Consider the following 19,765-nt stretch of genomic DNA (forward strand, 5'->3'; position numbering starts at 1 on the left):
GGACAAATTTACGTGTTTGGCCACACCTTCAGGTGATATCTGTTGTCTTAACACAGTGAAGTTTCTTGAATAGTGGTTATTTGGACTATAAAAGCAGGCCTAGACCCCAAGCAGACCTTTTCTCAGACAGGTAGGTTTTTCCGCCTGTTGCACTGGATCGGTTTTCCGTAAACCCATGTGGGTCGCGATCATGGGGGAGAGGGGCGGTTCGCCTCGGCTTTATATTTGATACAGGCTCCGGTCTAAAAAAAAATAAATTGACGTTGGACCACCAGAACTCCGATACACAACAAGAAGAAAGAAATTACAAACTTCCTACCCCCAAACAGCAAAAAGCCACGGTTGTAGACCCGTACCCCTCCCCACCGACAGCTTCATCTCGTTTGCGAGCAGCGTATGAGTGTTGGCTCCGTGTTCTGTTGTCTGGTGGTGGTGGTGACGGTGGTGGTGTTGACGGAGGAGGTGGTGGCATGGTCAGGGGGTTAACCATGCCAGTACTCTTATCCATGGGCTCATCTGGATCTAGCAAAATTACAGACTTTTTGCGACCAGGTGCACAGGCATTGGTGAAAACTGTAGTTCTTTCTTTTGGCAACCTTTCGACTAAAAAGTCTCTTTTTCTTCCCCGGATACTCTGGTGGCATGCCTGGAATACAGTGTAAAAAAAAAAACACTTGAAAGTTGAAACATGTTTTTTTTCTGAATACATTCTGAAGATAACTTGAAGTGGGGCCTGGCCCAGTGCACAAATTTTAAAGGCTTTCCCACCTATGAAATTATTCATGATCTCACATCCAACAATTTTGTTGGTTTTATAAGATTTACCCTCGGAACACTTTCACCAACACAGTCCAGACATTTGCCAGACTTGGACGTGCACCTACACCCACTAGGCGTGATGCCTATAAGGGCTTTCAGTATGAAATATATGTGGTACAGAAATATATTACGTGACGGCGTCACCCTAACTACACCCCCCTCCCCACCCCAATATGCCACACACATCTTCACAACAGTATAAAATACCTGTTTTTGATGATTTGCGATTCTTTCCGGCAACAGTAGATGCGAATCAGGCAGCATTAACCTCCACAGTGTTTTAGCTGTAGCTGTAGTTGTTTACAAAGGCGCTAAATATCTAGATATCAGAGAAGAAAAACAGGGCACGACAACGCTTCGCGGATAGTACTACGCACTCTGACCCTTCCCATCAGGCAATATTGCCAGCTAATCATCCCTCATGTGATCCTGGGCGTGTTACGTCACGGCAGCTCGCCACGCCAGCCACGGCTGGGATGGTATGATCATCGCTTATATAGACAGGAGGTATACCTTGAGGTACGGAGGTACTACCTTACACCTATAACAAGCGATGGATCATGCCCGTGATTCTATGCTTATAAGCTATAATCGTGGTCGTAACGGGTGACTCAAACAGGCCCAGAAAGAGGCAAGGGAAGGGAATGAGGATGTAGTGACTAAAATGAGAAAGTTGGGAGCAAGTACATTTACCATCAAACCTTGCAACATCATCCAGGCACTGCACGAGTCTAAGGCACATGTCTAAGCGCACTTACATTGCCTATTTTCCCGACAAGAGATGAAGACAACGGGTTTTTATGGCCGCAGCGTGCAGAACTAGGAAAAAACAATGCCATTTGTTTTACAGGAAAATTGTTGGTAGCCAAGTATCTCTCATATTTCATTGTTTCGAAATTTTCATTGATCGTCCCTCAACCTTGAATGCCCGAGCAATGACCTGGTCCAATTACAAGAAACATAATACTGTTAAGTTGGCATCACTCCACAGGGTTCTACATCTTTCATTACTAAAGCATGGGGGGTGGGGGTGAGTGATACATATTTGACAGAAAATATTGGAATTTTAAGAAAGAGTCAGGAGATATTTTTATCAGATAGGTTGTTTAACATAGCAGATAGCATAGCTTTTGTATATTCCTGCATTTACTTCAGGTAAATATAAATTGTCTGATTTAGAAGTAGAGACAACACATCAGGTAGCTAATGTTAGAATTCACGTAGAACCTGTGATAGGTCCTGTTAGAAGAAAATATACAATTTTGTAGAGTACACTCCCTATCCCCTTGGTAAAATCTAAATCATCTGCAACCAGCCAACATCTCGAATTTAAAAAAAAAACTACACTATTAGCACGGGCTTATATTCGGTCAAGGCATTCGAGATGTAGTAAGCTAAATAGTAATTTTACCTTCTGTGGCAAAGATCAGAATGGACAAAGGCGAAGGGGATCCACAAGAACGCGAAGGGTGAATGGTGATTATGATGAAGGAAAACATCTGATTGATCTTTGTTTTAAGACCCATAGACAGCTGTTATGGACCGCCTTCAAAACTATTGAATGGAATATCATTAGATGCATTACAGAGGTTACACTACTTACATACTATTAGGTTCTTCTATAGATTATAGTTAAAGGTCACATAAAGAGACACATACGCTGTGGTCAGGTTTTTCTCATGTTTGTTTTTGTATTAGTATAACTAATATACCATAAAATGTTAAGCTTTAAGGTCTCATTCAATGACTGGTATGACTAACTTGAGTATTTCTTTGTTTAATCATTATTACTGCATTATTACCACTTTGTTCACACCTTTGTGGGCTGGTTGTGTTTCGAGAGAATGCTCACACCATTGCAATGGTGAAACATTCATTGGATGTTGTCTATGCTGCGGTGGCCCATCTCAACAATGGTCAGACGCCAGTGATCAACCTTTGTTGGAAGGGTCCTGTCCCTAAGCCTAGGGGAACCCCGTGGAAGGAAGGTAGAGGGGGTAATGCAGGGAACGATCCTGTCCCTAAGCCTAGGAGGATCCCAGAGAAGGTTGCGGGGGGTAATGCAGGGAACGGTCCTGTCCCTAAGCCTAGGGGAACCCCGTGGAAGGTTGCGGTGGGTAGTGCAGGTCCTTCCAAGGCAAGGGGAACTGTAATGAGTAGACAGGAGTGGAAGAAGACAAGGGTAGAAGACTGCATCAGTTTAAGGTAGCTCAAGGTTAAGGTCAGGTTGTGGGAGGGATTGGTTGTCAGGAGGATGAGGTACAGTATATTATATATGCTACAGGGTGGAGTAGTTGTAAGGTTAGGAAGGGCAAGGAGAGTACAGCTGTGTCAGGGGGGGGGGGTACCAGGGGACAGACCAGGTGAAGGAAGGTTAGTGGTAAAGCTAAGAGGAGATACAAGTACCCTGTATCAGCTAACTATAAAGCTAGAGGTAAGGATGTTGTACATTGGCCCCCTTAATCCTTTTGGATGGGTGGAATATGTCGGCACTTGTAAGACTGGTAAGGGTGGGGAAAAAGATGTAAGTTACAGTGTTTCTTGTGAGTCTGGTAAGGAGTCAGGAGATGTTTCTTGTGAGTCTGGTAAGGAGTCAGGAGATGTTTCTTGTGAGTCTGGTAAGGAGTCAGGAGATGTTTCTTGTGAATCTGGTAAGGAGTCAGGAGATGTGTCTTGTGAGTTTGGTATGTAGACCTTTTTTGAGGCAGCAACAGAAAGTCTTCACAGCTGGGGCATTCATTGATGATAAAAGGGACATGTGTTTTGTTCGTTCTATAGATGGGATCTCTCCATATCCAGACTGTAGGTCCAATCACGAAGAAAGTGTTCAAGCAGATTACAGGAAGACGTGTCTGCCATTTTGTCCGTCAAACTTCGTGGCATTCGTGCAGCGGTGGAAACGAGGTCATCCGAAAAAAAGTGAAAATTTGCTGTTACGGGACGTGTAACTCCGACACCAGCCATTGGTCTTAACCCAATATGGCGAACGATATCATTAACTCTAGTGTAACCATGTTTTTCTCAGTAATTTTTTTTTTTTCATTTGAACATTTCACTTAGGTTGAATTCAAGTGGTAATTTAGAGCCCAGGATAAGATTGAAGGAAGCAAGAAAAGGTACAACTCAGACATACATTATGCGAAATATTGACTCATCCTTGTCCTCAATACTTTCATTTAAATGTTAGTATCCACCAAGTCTAGCAAGCATGATGAAGAAGGAGTAAATGACTGAAGATGAAGAGGAGAAGCAGGTCGCCCACATCATCAGAATGCAGAAAAAGGATTTCCGAACGCATTGCCCACCTGCAGTTAAAAGCGCTTGAGAAAAGTTTGTCCCATAACGAAAATATGGATCTACAAGTCAGGGATGAGTTGACGTCCTTCCTCTCGCAACTTGGCATATAGAACAATAAAGCCGGGATGTTGAACACGCTTGAGTCATCTACTATGCTACAGCTATATAACGGGGATGGGTGAACGTGAAAAATAGGTAAAAATTATATAGTCACCTTAAGGTTGTGATAGTCTAATAGTATGTTTTAATGTGACATATTATGTTTAAAAATAAAGTTACAATAAACTTTAAACATATGCAGTTTCAATGTTTGAAAAATTAAGGTTCAATGAATTTTATATATGGGCATCATTACTATTTCAAATGCAGCCACTTTCTATATAGCATAACTACTTTTTTGTTGAAAAATTATTACAATACGCATGACTTCTTTTCAGGCATTATCGCTCAGGCTATACTTATGCATAAGCGTAGCGTCTAAAAACGACTGCCAACAACATTGTTAAAAAAACCATGCAAATCTTCAGATACATTCAGGAAAAAAGTAGTTTTGAGTATCACATAATTAAAATACTTTTACATAGTATTACATAAAAGAACTGAGGGACAAAGGTGTGCAGCTTGTAATTCCAGAATTTATGGGTCAGAGATTCCAGCCCACCCCACGAAGCCGCCAACTCTGAATCCATTTCCAGTGCAAGGATTCACATCGAAAAAAAAAAACATCAAAAGAATACATACTTTCCATATCCACTATCACAGAGCAGATATTCAGTGTCTGTGCATACATGACCAATTTTCAGATGCCAATTATAATCTTCGTCAGGGTCAAATTAGTAGGGTCAAATTCACTATAATTTGTGAAATGAAACTTGGATGTTGATACTGATAAGATATGAATCGAGATTATGTTAGAATTTTGTATGGACTTGTGTATATATATTGCATTTCTATGATTTAATATTGTATCTGAACCGAAGCATTTGTAAAAGCTCTCCTGAAAAGCGGCTCAGGCCGAAGAGTGGTACTATTAGTTACATACTGTACATTTTCAAGGCTAAAGAAAGGTTGAAAAACAAATAGTGCAAATAGTATCACACAACACAGGAGAGCATTTTTATGCCAATTAGTTATTACTTTTTAATTAGTTATTAATTAGTTAATTATTTATACCTTTATTGTACATTCGTGCCACGACGGGCTAGGTACAGGTCAAGACTTAACACATAACAAACATAATGTAGAAAAATGTAGACAAAAGATACACTACTTGACTTAGACATACATACATAAGGAACATACAAGGATACTATACTAGGCTAATACAAAGTGTTCTAGTTACTGAGCTAATACAGATTGGTCAACTTCTTCTCGCTTTTTTGTACAATGGAAAATGTGGGAACAGATCATATTTGTGATACAGGGTTTGTCTAGTCGTACATTACAGGTTGGTATTCATGTGAAGTTTTCCTGTGTTGTTAAGGACCGAAAAAATTGCCGACATCACAGAGTCTTCTGCAAGCTATTCAAAAGCAGGGTATATAATCATCATCATTTTAGGAACCTGACGGAGGGGAGCAAGGGGCCAGTACCTGGCCTGGGCACTTAGGCAGGTAGGCATTTTAGTGCGGATGAACTAACAAGACAAGTCAACAACAACAAAAGACGCAATACAAGATATGCAAAGCTGCAGAAGATGTTCACAATGGAGCGCACAACCATCCCTATCAAGTTACTAAGAAAGTACCCAATTGTTATCTGAGCGGGGACATTTCGACATACAGGCAGACGACATCATGCCGACGTTGGTGAAACTGAAGCAGCAATATCTGAGACAACCAAGAGTTCCAGACCAACAAAGTAAAACCAAGGTGAAAAAAAGTGCCGTATCAAATTTTGTTACATTAAACCCCTGATACGACGATCAAAGTCAAGTCAGCTTATAAAATCATGGAACGGACTACTTTCTTTCGCGGAAGGAAAATGGAAACGTCGAAAACTGTTGACGTGGCGATGCGGTTGAGATCAGGTTAACACCGTTCCCGCGCGGGGAATGTTAGGTCTGTATTACAAACGGTAGACACGAAAACATTGTTTCTAACGTAGTTTTTAGCTAAGGGAAATCATGAGTCGTGACAGATTGTAGTGATAAAAACTGTGCACGGATAGGACTGCATAATAATTGTCAACGTTTTTCAATTTGATTATGTATTTGTCAACAGGTTTCAGCGTATACTTCTGTGATACAGTACGAGTACTTAGGCTTCTTTGATTATATTCTCCTGCCAACACAGTACTGCTACTAGACACTCTGCCCCATAGACAGACGGTGACTCAGTGGTGTTTCAAGCCAGTAGCGTCCAAATCTTTTATGTTCAGACAACTTATATCTCTATTGAAAAGTACATCTGTTGGAAGTTGTGTTCGTTTAGCGTCTTCTCCGAACCTATAGGAAAAGATTGTCTCCCTTCCATTGGGTTCATAGGGATGCTGCACTAACAAACTTTGATACGGCACTTTTTTCACCTTGGTTTGGTGATGTTGCATTTTTGCTGAATTTCCAAGTAGTGATGCCGTCCCTTTGGCTAGCAATTATGCAACACAAGTTCCCCCCCCCCCTTACAATGCTTCACCTTGTCTTTGTGTTACAAGCTCTGCATTAGTTTGGCTTAAGGCACGGTCACATTTCCAAGCCGGGGCCGGTTGTTTGCGTGAACGAAAAATTAACAATTGTATTAAGAGCATACACAGATAGTGCTCATGATTAATTTTCTAAAATGTAAAATGTTTGCGTGTGTGTGTGCGCGCGCGCGCTATCAAAACCTTCGTTCCATACGACTGTCCGGCTATCAAAATCTTCGTTCCATACGACTGTCCGGCCGGGCCCCGGGTTGAGATAAGTGACCACGCCTTTAGACACATTCTGACTTCTCTTCCTGATGGCATGCACGTAACTTCACCAGGTTGTGACCATACAAAGGATGTGCGAAGTCGGCAGGTAACGTTGCCACATGTATTTCTGCCAGATGATTGGCGCGGTCATTCTCTACCTCTGTATTTGATTTTTTTGTTATTTCTGTTCTATTCCTTATTGCGCTGTTTATCATACAATGATGAACATACAATGACTAACTCCGACAGTGCGGGTAAAAAAATTTCGGTAGTTCCCGGAATTGCGCATCGACCACATTTTTGTTTTGAAACATGACTTGGTTTGTAGTTTTGCTACTATGTAAAACTATATATTTTTGGAAAGTTTAGAGGCTGCTATATATGATGAAAACAAGGAAAAGACTGTATAAAGGTATGCAAACAGATTTATTCTGAAAAGGGGAAACATTGGTGGATTTTTTTTTAATTGCGAGAAATTCATTTGCGGAACTTCAAGTGCAAAAACTTGACTTTGACTTTAATGGTACCTAGTAAATTGATCAAATACCTTATCTAATTCTGTAAAATATACTGGACTGGAACCAAACAATTGCAATGCACGTTTCATCATTAAAATCAATGAGCACTATATTTTGAGAACTTGAGAAGTATACAACATATCATATATGTTCCTACATCTTCAGAAATAACTACTGTTGGGTTTTGTGCTAGATTTACTCACAATTGCAAATTTCATTTCTGTAAAAAAAAAAAGAGAGGAAAGAAAATCCCAAGAACTTCATGTCGTCTTGTAAAGAATGTCGTTCAGCTGAATGTCACAGACTGAAATTACTTAAAAGCTTGAACTTACCTAGCAATATAAATAATAAGGATTGTCCTCAAATTAGGCTTTGGGGAGGCAGAAGATGCCCCAAGCATCGCCATGTCTGACGATAACTATACCCAAGGAAGTCTCGAAAAAATACGGGAATTTCAAGAGCGCAGAGCGATACGCAACCGTCTATGGTACGATTGGTCTCGAGGCTTTAGCTCCCTGTTCCCAAATACCTAATGCTGTAAAATACACTGGACTGGACCTCGGTCAAAAAGACTGAGACATTTACACTTGCAATGCACCTTTCCAGAATATAGTAAATGTCGGAACGTTTGCTCATTAATAACATTGAGCACTATACTTCAAAAACATTGTGAACTTGAGAACTATACAACATATATGTGTTCCTACATCTTCAGAAATAACTACTCTGCTAGATTTGCTCACTTTTGCAAATTCCATTTCTTTAAAAAAAATGGGAAGAGTAAAAAAATTCCAATAACTTCATGTCGTCTGGTAAAGAATGTCATCCAGTTAAATGTCACAGACTGAAATTACTTTTGTCTTGACCCTAACCCGATTTATTTTTCTTAGTGTCCCTTGATCTAATCACACAGTCTACTATATCCTCTGTTTCAAATCCTCTGGTTGTATGCTGAGAAACATTCAGGGCACATGGTTTGCCACGGCTTGGCAGACGGCAGTGGCGTCGGTGTCTTGTCTCCGTCATCCCACGGTTCTTCTATGCCATCATCTTGAATCCTTTTACGGTATACAGTTACATGACGACAGCTTCGCACGGCGTAGTCGCCAGTTAGGCAGTGTAGATGTCGATGACGTCTAGTTGTTCCAACAACGGCCCTGCCCCCGTCACACGAGGTCAGTTCAAGCAGAGGCTCTGCTCTTATGAAGCGCATATCGTTGCCGTTATTCTCTTCAAGCTCGTCCTCTTCCTTCACTTCATCGTCATCTTGTTCTAGACCAACATCAGGCTCCTCTTTAAGAGAGCTAGACATGCGACAGTAGATGCAGTAAGCACCCTCCTCTCAGATAAACTCGTCGAAATCTTCAATGACCGTTGTAATTGTTTCACACAGACGATGTTGTTGGTCAGTAGCTTCTCGGCAGGAACAGATCCAAAAGGCATGGGTATAACCGGTCACACTTGTGAAGGACGTGTTCATTCTTTTCACAACTACGTAGTACTACTTGCCGTCTTTTAGCCTGTTCCCATTCCAGTCGCGGATCACCCAAACGTTTACACCATCTTGAAGTAGTACTTCAAATATCTCGCCTTCAGTCCTCAGCGTTATCTTGTACGTGGCCAGGGGATCACTCACAGATGTACTGGCTGTTTTGAAAGTCAACCGTTGACACTTTTCTCTTACATTAGCTCCTGTGCTGTACCTTGATCTCTTCTGGCCTGGAGTGGGTCGGTCATCGTCCTACACACAAGTCCTACACACAAGCAATCAACCATCTTGCCATTCGCTAGCCTCTGTTCCTGTGCATCTTTCCCCGATTCCAATTGCTTGCAAAGACCAACAAATTGAATCTAAATTGGCCTCAGTTCTTACAGGACAAATTCTGACACAGCGTTGTCCATTGTATGCCCTTGACTGTATTCTTTTTACCTGCTCTACCAGAGTTCATATATAAGATCAGTGGAATTTTGGAATGGAACCTGTATTTTTGTTCGTTGCAATTACAAACTTAACGTTACTGTTTATTAAACCAATTCTTTTACTAAAAGAGACTTTAGATATAACGTTATAAACTTGAATTGTTGTTGAAAATATTAGGACTAGTACATGTACACCATCATTACACTAATTTGTATTGATATTTGTTTCTTATCACTACTAAAAAGACTTAGACGGACGCAAGTGTCTGAATTGTATATGATACATCAAGAAAATTAAGGGTGCAATTTTTCTAAATAGTATAAAATAGATAAATACCTGAAACTAAGTGGAAGAAGGTCACTGTTTCTGCACCATCTTCTACGACTAAACCTGAGTACCAAGTGGGTCTGTCATGGAGGTCGCTGTACCAAACAGCAACAAACTAGCCCGGTCTGAAGGAAACTGATTTCGTCTACCTTGCAATTGCTTTCGCTAGGTTTTCTTGGGCGCCCACCCTTGTTCTTACCAATGGCACACACTAAGCAGTTGTCCCTGTTGTTTTCCAAAGTGACTCGCTGTTCCTTGCCGAAGTACCGCGATTTTCCAATCTTTGGTCTGCATTTTGTGGAAAAGTGTTTTGGGTGCGTGTCTGATTCGTCGGCAGTAAGCATGCACTCCGAATGTTTGAGGAGATCATCTGCAAAGTCTTGGCGGTGTAACGATGATTATTCACTTTTCCTTTCAAAGCTACTCTGCAGATTTACGTAAACACCGTAAATCTGTGTACCAACTATTAACATCAAGATTGAACATGAACGGCTGAGCAAAAATTTAAGGGCAAAATTGACTCTTAGACCTTGGGGAAGCTAATCCCAAAAACAAAGCAAATAAATTCACAACATGCAAGTTTGAGTAAGAAGATAACACATTGATATGGATCTTATAGCAATTGCTCCATATCTTAAGACTTGTTCAGATATTGATAAGCTTAGACTTTGCACAGACTTTGCGGCGTGTAGTACATGAAAAAACATCTAGGGCAGTTTTCTTGGTTCGCCACTGATCCTCAAGAAACACAATGCGCTCCAAATGATAGTCGTCCCTACATTTTTTTTTATTCCAACATGTAATCACCTGATGTGGTGACGACACACTCAGTTTTTTTTAAACTTATATTAATGTCGCCACCAACACAGTGGACAAATACATGACAGGACAATGCTCATTTACGCCTGAGCGAAGTGAGGAAAGCCGTTTAAAGTGCCTTTCCCAAGGGCACAAGATCGGTGGCATGTCAGGACTCTAACCCGGGACTCTAAGTTCCGAGTCGCGCACTCTGCCGCTACGCCACACGACCCCACGTCCCTACATTTCATAATCGCATCAGTGCCATCTGACCCATGACCTGGTAGCAGTAGTAGTCATGTGACTTTGTTTTGTTTTTTCAGGTATTTGCATTCAGCGAGCGCATCTTTGTCAGGAAACTTGATTTCTAAAAGACCGTGAGGGCTTGCAGAGTTGGGCTCATACATGTCTGTGTATTTTTCCGCGTCCAGCTTGTTCCATTGTAGAGCTGCAGCATCATAGCGGATTCCGGGGTGTCATACATCCCCGCTTTGGTAGATTATATCCCGAGTTGGGCCAGAAAAGAGGACAGTTCGTCGCGTACTTGCAGGTCCCTATTCACGTTCAGGGACATCACCTCGCCTAACGTAGGAAAGGTCATTTCCTCCGCACTCCAAACTTCCGTAAAACCAGTGGAGGGCCTGCCACTGTTGATATGGCCTTGACGTAGTTTGTTGTACACATCTGCAACAAGTTCATGGATCCACTTGCATGAAGTGGATTTTCCAGCACCTGTCGAGATCACAGATAAATGGCATTTTTATACTTTGTAATAGACAATCAAAGATTCTTAATTATTCCTGTTTATGAAAACTAGAGGACATAAACAAACTACCAAAAACAGCCATGGTGACTTTAGCGCAACATGATTTCAAACCGAGACTTAAAACCGACACCGTTATAAGAACGCATTCCAGTTTCAAATTACGAAAACGCCTGAAGTAGTGACGTAAACGTCCGTAGGTGACGTCAACCAAAAGAACATTTGACCTGAACATTTGTGTTCTAGAAAACGGTTGTAAATTTTGAACATGGATATTTACATAGAATACAAAAAGTTTTTACTCTGTTGTCATAAAAAATATTTCTTTAAAAAGTAGTATGCTAAGGTAAAATGAAGGATTTATGTTTATAGAGTAATGAAAGAAATTGGTATATCTACCTGTGGGCAGACAGATGACTGTCCAGAGGAGCACATTCTCCTTCCATTTGATGTCGGGTGGAGTTACTTGTGCATGGCTGACAGCAAACGAAGCAATTGTAATAAGACTACAAAACAGCCTCAACCGGCACACAGAGAACAGACGCTACCGCAAAACATCCCTTAAAGCACCTAAAAATGATCAACGTTCTTATTACATTCCTAAATAATTCTAATCCTTGAGTAAGTTACATTTTCTAAAGAAATAAAATTGAGAAATTACAATGTTATAAGACTTTTCAAGTATTTTTCACAATTGAAACATATTGAGTATAAACGTGTGATAACGCAAACGACTATTGGTGTTACCATGAGCGCAGTGCTTAAAACAATTAAAAAAAAACACTTTTGCTTTAAAAAGTATAATACCGCTATCGAGTTCAACACTAATTGTGAATTACGACGCAAGGCAGTTCGTCTTGTGGTTGGAGGCCCACGGAGACAAAAAGGCGCCTTAAAGATATTCTTCCGGAAGAGCTGGAAGGACTGCTAGGAAGTTTCTTCCTGGGCATAAAGAAAGACAGCGGTGAAGATTATGAGCCGGACAGTTTGACTTCAAAGCAGCGGTCAATTGCGCGATACCTGAAAAAAAAAAGGATATCCTCTAGATATCATTTCTGACTGTAAATTCGCCCACTCCCGTGAATGCCTGCTGGCGAAAAGGAAGAGTCTGAAGAAAGACGGAAAAGGCAACCGGCCAAATCGCGCAGACCCGCTGAGCCAAGCCGAAATCAAGTTCCTAGAGAAGAAGCAACTCATCGGGCCCCAGAATCCAGACAGCATTATTGCCGGACTGTGGCTCAACAACACTCGGCTGTTTGGGATGCGGTCAAGACAGGAGCACTGTAGTATGCTGTGGGGCGACGTTGAGGAAACGGTGGACAGTCAAGGCCGAGCTGTTCTGGAGTATAGCGAGAGAGCCACCAAGACTAGAACAGGTGCGACCTCCGACACCCGACCATTTCGACCACGGGCCTACGCATGCCCGGAGCGCCCATCTGTCTGCCCCGTTAACTTGTACAGGGAGTACAGAAAGCGCCGACCCATGACGCAGATCTCATTGCAGCTGGCAGAAGTCGAAGTCTGTTCCACAGGACTGGTAGACCCACCACCCGACGACAGCAACGAAGACGATCTCATCATGGAGGGGATTGTGTTGCCTGCCAATCCTGTGTTAGAAATAAATGACAATCAAATAAAGTCGGACGACCAAAGAAGCGCAAACGAGGAAAACAATTTGAATTGGGAAATGATGTAAGGCACATGAGTAGGAGCGCACGTCACACAGTAGATGGGAATAACAGGGAAGTAGAAACAGACGTTGATGACCATATCTCCATAAAGTATAAGCGTGTAGACAGTGACATCTGCAGTTTAGCCCGACGTCCATCTCTGGACGACACACCTGGCGGGCTCAGGCCCATACATCGGCCGCCTACAGCGCTAGAGAGCCTGGCAAGTACGTCGTCTGATCAGTCGGGTACTGCAGATGTAACTGAGGACAGGATATTTCATGTGCCTCTCCTCGTGATTTTAATCAATGAATTGTTATTTATCCTACATCATGCTATAAGCCCCAGCTGCACTCCCATGGTCACCATGCCTACTGAATGGGAACGAAAGTTCGGGTTTGGGTGCTGGGAGGCCCTGCGCTGTGAGAAATGTGGGTTCACCATCACTCCGAGCCGCAGGCTGTACGAGGAGGCGGAACGTGTTTCTGGCCACACAAGGGGGTCAAGACCATCGCAGAAGAATATGCAGCTCGCTATTGGGCTGACAAAGGTCGGGTCGACGGCGGTTCACTCGCTGTTAACCAGTGTAGAACTGTCATCACCGACTAAAAGTACCATGCACTGCCTGGCTACAGGGATGTCGGGTTCACTCGTATCATCGGCACAACAGGCCCTCGCTGACAGCAGGAGGCGGTTGCGGACAGTTATGGGGCTGAGGGAGAACTTGTGGAAGATGGGAAGGCCGATGGCTGCTACAATTCGAGTCCTGCCCGCCTTAGACCAAGCCCCCCCCCCCTAAAGTGCCCCATCAGGGGCTATATGGGGGTGTACATCTTTGAGCCCCGGCAAAGATGAAGACAATAATCCCTGTTACAAGGGCTTCCACCAGAAATCCACCCAGGTAGCGTTTCCCGTAATAGAACAGGAAAGAGACGCAAACATGCTCATGCCAACAAACAAACCGGCCTTGTCAACAAGTTTGGTAAAGACGGAGAAGCATCCACCTTTCCTAAATCTGAACCTATTGGCAATGCAGAAGAATGGTTAGCTGGGAAAGTTACCTAAAAAATGCATCAATGTAATGAGTCGCCACTTCTGCTCAAATCTCTTGTTGATGACGTGTCGGCACAGATTTACAGAGGCGCCCAGTCTGCCACCCAAAACCTCCAGCCCGACTTTAAGATAGAGCAACAAGATTGTCATGTTCATGCATCGCGTCATCAGTGGGCTAGCGTTTTCCGTGCTAAGTTAAGTTCCCAACTTCTGACGGGGCGGGTGGACTTTACCGGCAAGGTGACACAGGAAGCACAAAAGGCCTTCTGTACTGTCTTGTCGAAAGCCATCGCTTTGCGCTGTTCAGGGGAACTTAGGGGAGCACGGAGACGCAACCCCACCAACGACTCCAAATTTCTCAGCGCAGCTTCGGACGCAAAACACAACATACTGGACTGCTTCTCCGGCAACCACACAAAGTGTTTCAGCGTGTCATCTCTGTGCCCTTGCTTACCTGCGGTATTCGATAACACGCTCCCTACCTCCCCAGAAAATCATATTTTTTGTTAACTGTGGAAGACAGAGTTGAGCTGAACGAAGTGCTCGATTCGAAATTGTCTGAAGCCAAAGCTATAAAGCAGCGCTACCCGCGGTCCACCAACTCTGTCAAGGCATTTCACAGACGTATGCACACGTCTTTGCCAAAGTCTTTGACTTTCAAAAGACTGGCAGAGATGCGTGCATACAGTGCTGTGCACATTGCGGCTGTGGGTGGAATGGGGGTACTAGTATCTCTAGCCCGTCTCCGACAGCGCTTTGGTGTCGCACCGCGTTCAGGTGGCGAGGCGGCCTAGAAGTTGTTGCAGCTACACAAACAGGCCTGCCACCGACAAACACCGGCAACAGTCAGATAGCTACCGCAATAGTCGGAAAAGGGCCTCGGCCAAGACCGTATCCAAACGAGTCGAAAAACTGATGTCTGAAGCATCACCGTCAGTTTATCAACATATGTATTCTGTCCTCTTTTTATTTTGCAGTTGAAATCGAAACTAAAATATGTCTCTCATTAGGAATGTGGGTCAGTGGACATAAAGGCTAGGGTCCAGATCACCAGCGCCATTGTACCGCTTACCAGCTTCCTGGACAGAGTCCTGCAGAACAACCATGCTAGGAGGCAGGTCTACCATCATGGTGATTGGTTTGCAGGCAACCACCTGGATATGATGTTGATGATATGTGACTCATACATGTAGCAGGATAGATAAAAGCAAATAATTTGTTTTTGAAAAGGTTGGAAAGGAAAATGAAAATAAAAGCATCTGGGTTCTGACTATTAGACAAGTAAATTATCATCACTGACAAAAATTGACTTTATAGTAAAACGTTAAACTTTGTTCCAACACACTATTTACAGGGATCAAATTTTCAGCGACCACTGTCGTCTTCATCAGGATAATTAATGACCAATCACTTCAAAACGTGATCTCGCGAGTAAATAGTGTGTTGGAATAAAGTTTAACGTTTTACTATGATTACTACCAACACAGAAGAACTTTCATGATAAAAATTGACTTTGTTTTATTTACTCTATATTACAGAAAAAAAGTCATTTAAGAGCTCCCCTCAACTGCCAAACAGGTAGCAGAAGGCCTTTTCTCTTGATTGGATCACAAGGGCCAATGAGGTACGCAGAAAGAGACATTTTTTAAAGCTTTGTTTGCATACCGAAAAGGCTATTCAAATGCAAAGATCATGTCGATTGAGGAAATATCCAAGCTAGGTGGATCATCAACTGTTCTACTACAAGCATCACAAGATGTTTTTCATATGCTAACTATACATATATATCTTCATTCTGTCATAGTAAATGAATAAATAATCAATTAATACCAATCATTGCCTTTTATGTTACAGACCGCAGTATCACCCACTTCATGGCCCAGTACAGGGAGCTGATCCCTAACGCAACAGTCTCGGTTAAACGCAAAACTGTACTATAGAAGGCGGTGCCTTCCATACTTCGGCGCGGGGAACGTCCTATCGAACGCGCCCGCTCAGACTGACTACAGCGGGGGACCATGGGACAGGCTGGATGCATTGCGAATTTACAATCCCGTTCGAAGTTCGCTTAAGACGGCATTTTAAAGTTTTACGTGCTGTGTGCTGGTTGCCTCTTCAAGATATAGGACAGCAGCCAAGAAAATAACTTAAAGGTAAGTAATCTTCGTAATTTTTAAGTCTATTAGGAACTATAGTTTTATATAAGAAGTACTGGTGGGCATGGTAGAGGCATGTAACCCGTTTAATTTCGAGGTAAACACCGACAAACTTTTCCCGCATAAAATTCTTACAGTCGCACAAGAAGGTTCGGAAATACCCGTTAAAAAATGTATCTCAATTGTCCTTTAAAAAATGCAGTGCTTTTTCAGAAAAGTTGCTTACGTATGGCAGATACTTTGTGCATCTAAAACACCAAAAATCACCCATATAACAGACGTTGTTTAGGGGTTGGTCCAGGCGGTGACACGCCCACCACACGCCTACTGTAGTTTGTGGGCGTGTCTCGGGGAGATTACCATATCGCCATTAATTTCGTGCCGAAAAACTTTGACTTAATGTAGTGTCTTTCATAATAATATAATTAAGCGGCGATTTGTAAGCCATAACAGTGAGGTAAAAAAAAAAACATGTTTCACATCTTGCTATATCTATGGTGCGTACGATTGGCAAATTTCGGGGTACACCGGGTTAGAGAATATTCAAACCATGGCAGTGAAACTGATTTTTTTCACGTACGACCATATAATAATACATGTATGGATAGAACACTGTCTTGTATTAAGATTATGGTAAAGATACAACTAATGATGGACAATGCTTTAATTTGGCTTGTTGTTTACCTATATCATCAGTCTTAATGTGTCAGCTATTAAGTTTCATTAAATGTTTCATTCAAAGATAGTAAGGAGAAATATTTATTTAATGGGTACTTCACTATCACAAGTAAGACTATTGATTCTGACAGTTCAATATCCTCTCCTCTCCCCCTGTTGTGCAATATTACCACAATCATGTCAAACTGTCCAAAAGAGGCCACATGTGGGGGGAACAGGAATCACCCCTACCTATAAGAAGAGGACCAAGCAGGCAGGACCAGTTCGGCGGCCCCTTGTCCTAAGTCCTAAGGTAATACATTATCATAAGACAGAAAATATTTTGCCAATCATATCAATCAATCATTGACTTTATTAAACAGTTGTAGTATGGTCAAACAGCATGTACAATATTGTAACAGTTATGTTTGACTGATGATATAAGGATAGATATCAGGTTAATGACAGTTTTGCTGCTATGATTTATTATATCTGAGTGATACATTCCACTGATGTGATGTGATTTAAATATGGTGAATCAAACTATTCCGAAATCTGATAAACAGTAGTCAGCAAAGGCTAAAGAGGACACTTTTACTATTAGTAAGTGGTTTGTAATAATTCCCTTTGTCGCATAGTGAACACAATTTACAGTGTATACATTTACGACTTAAATAGAAAACATGGTCTTTGGGACACTCCCCTACTGTGCATCAACCTGTCTCACATCACAAATGGACGTACCAGGAAGACAAGGCGCTTATATATATCCAATTCCTAGACCTGTCTCACCTGGATAAAGACATAGAGAAAACTTCATATTGGCCAATGAAAAATGCAAACAGCCCCCTCTGGATTGAGGCGGCAAGATCGATCAGGACCGCTACCAGGAGTAGTGTGCTTCTCTCAGGTCAGTGAAAAGTAATCTATATTAAATTTTCTTATTTGTTTATTAATTGGTCGAAATCACAAGTACATAGTGGTTACAAGGCTCTAAATTGCATACAAGTTTGTATGAAAAAGTACATGTAACAAATATGATTTTAGCCACATAAATGGCTGTCACAGTTGCATACAATTAGACAATAACAACACAAAGCACTGACATTAGCTATACATACTATAAATGATACAATAATGATATAATGGTCCTATCTCGGATGTAAGGGCAGCACAAGGGAGATTTATTGTCCATATTTGTTTAGTAGATGTATAAAATTACTACATGAACACTCGCTTGACCTACTTGGTTCCTGGAAAGATTTCCTTTCTTAGGCATTGTTTCTCTTTTTATTCACAGCAAATAGAGTCAGTAACAGAACAAGACACCTGAGAGAGAAGTTTGATTCCCTTGAATCAGCTGTCAAGAAGTTTGAATTATCAGAGTCAATCAGTCGCCCCCCCCCGTCCAAAAAAAAAACAGTGCTGCATCTGTCAGCAGAGGAACACAATGTACCATCACAAAGGAAAACAAGCAATAGACCCCCAGAATGACATCATGGCAGTTATTCCTATGTGCAAACCCCTGTTCCCTTCATCATTCAATTCAATTCAAACTACAGTTGTAGCTGACATGTTGGTGCTACTTGAAGATGTTTGCCAATTCACCACATGATGATGTGCTACATGTTTCTTGGCTAACATAATATCATTAGTGTTCAGTTATTTCTTTATGGTTGAAATGTAGCGTTGTCTAAATACTTACTTATTAAATACAGCTCCCTGGTACAGGTATCGTCATTTTTTTCTGGTCCCACAAAAGATAAAGCTATTTATTCTGTACAATATGTGCAGTTCTTAAGTTCCGTTCTAGAAAGGTAAAACTCAACAATGTTAAGGAAAATATATTTACTCAACAATCTTCTACTGCAGATTGTTAAGAAAATCCTTAAAATTAGGTACAATATGCTCTACAATATGTGTAGTTTTTATGTTTGGTTCAAGAAAAAAAGATAAAATCTTCATACTACATACTCAACAATGTTCTACCACTGATTGTTTAAAAATCCACGAAATTAGGTACAGTACTTTGTACAATATGTGCAGTTTTATGATTCGTTCAAGAAAGATAAAACAAAATCTTCATGGCACATACTCAACAATGTTCTACTACAGATCGTTAAAAGGAAAATCCTCAAAATTATCTTTAAGAGGTCTGTGGTGTAAGAATATCACATTATGGAATTCTGTTCTGATGTGAAGAACAATAATTAAGGCATTTTGTACACACGGAGAGACTTCTGTGGGTGGTTTGTGGGGTAAAACCGACCTCAGCGGCACAATGTAGACTCATTGCCCGGAGTTGGTATGTGTGTGGGCAACCATACATTGAATAAACATATCAAGGTTCTTAGCATTCTACTCTATAGGATAATGGGCACATTCTATTCTCAAAATTGTGACAGCAATCTGTTATAGGAAATAAATGAAATAAGTGATTTCTTTTCACGAAATCTCGCCATTAATTAAGACTTCCTCGAGGCACAAAGTTACATGTACATGTCACCACTAGGCAATTAAAATATATAGATTTACACAATTTTATTTACTTCAAAAACAATCAGGAGTGTAAAGAGACTACAAATCAATGTTGGTCCCTCATGTACTTAACACCTGTACCTGTTAGGTACAGCAAAATAAAACAGTTACTCAAGCAACTGTATATCCTTTTGGAATGGTCAAACGTTTCAATTATCATCCACTTCCTTTTGTTACTTACACTTTTTTGACGTATCTTATTACCTGTATGTCTAACCTTCACGGATGTATTCAAATTTTAGGTACAGGTCTGGACCTGAACATCTGGAGAACCATTTAGTACACTAAGATTGGTAAATGTCATCTCAAAGACCACAGTTTTGACAATCTATGCCATGTTGGGCTATGCGTTAAAT

The 19,765-nt window shown here is 41.5% G+C and overlaps 1 long non-coding RNA gene and 1 pseudogene across 1 annotated transcript in view; one reads left to right on the top strand and one right to left on the bottom strand.

Moving 5' to 3' along the window:
- Nucleotides 1-1,182, bottom strand: part of LOC109478891 — a 6,659-nt gene extending 5,477 nt beyond the window's left edge. Inside the window, exons 1-2 of the long non-coding RNA XR_002140764.1 lie at nt 1,027-1,182; nt 320-646 (exon numbers count right to left, since the gene is read on the bottom strand). This is a non-coding gene — a long non-coding RNA (uncharacterized LOC109478891). The remainder of the gene's footprint in view (nt 1-319; nt 647-1,026) is intronic.
- Nucleotides 1,183-8,655: 7,473 nt separating this feature from the next.
- LOC109478888 lies at nt 8,656-15,961 on the top strand (annotated as a pseudogene).
- The last annotated feature ends 3,804 nt before the right edge of the window (nt 15,962-19,765 follow it).

Source organism: Branchiostoma belcheri, unplaced genomic scaffold (genome assembly GCF_001625305.1).
Source record: "Branchiostoma belcheri isolate BF01 breed outbred unplaced genomic scaffold, Haploidv18h27 scaffold458, whole genome shotgun sequence".
NCBI classification, from domain to species: Eukaryota; Metazoa; Chordata; class Leptocardii; order Amphioxiformes; family Branchiostomatidae; genus Branchiostoma; species Branchiostoma belcheri.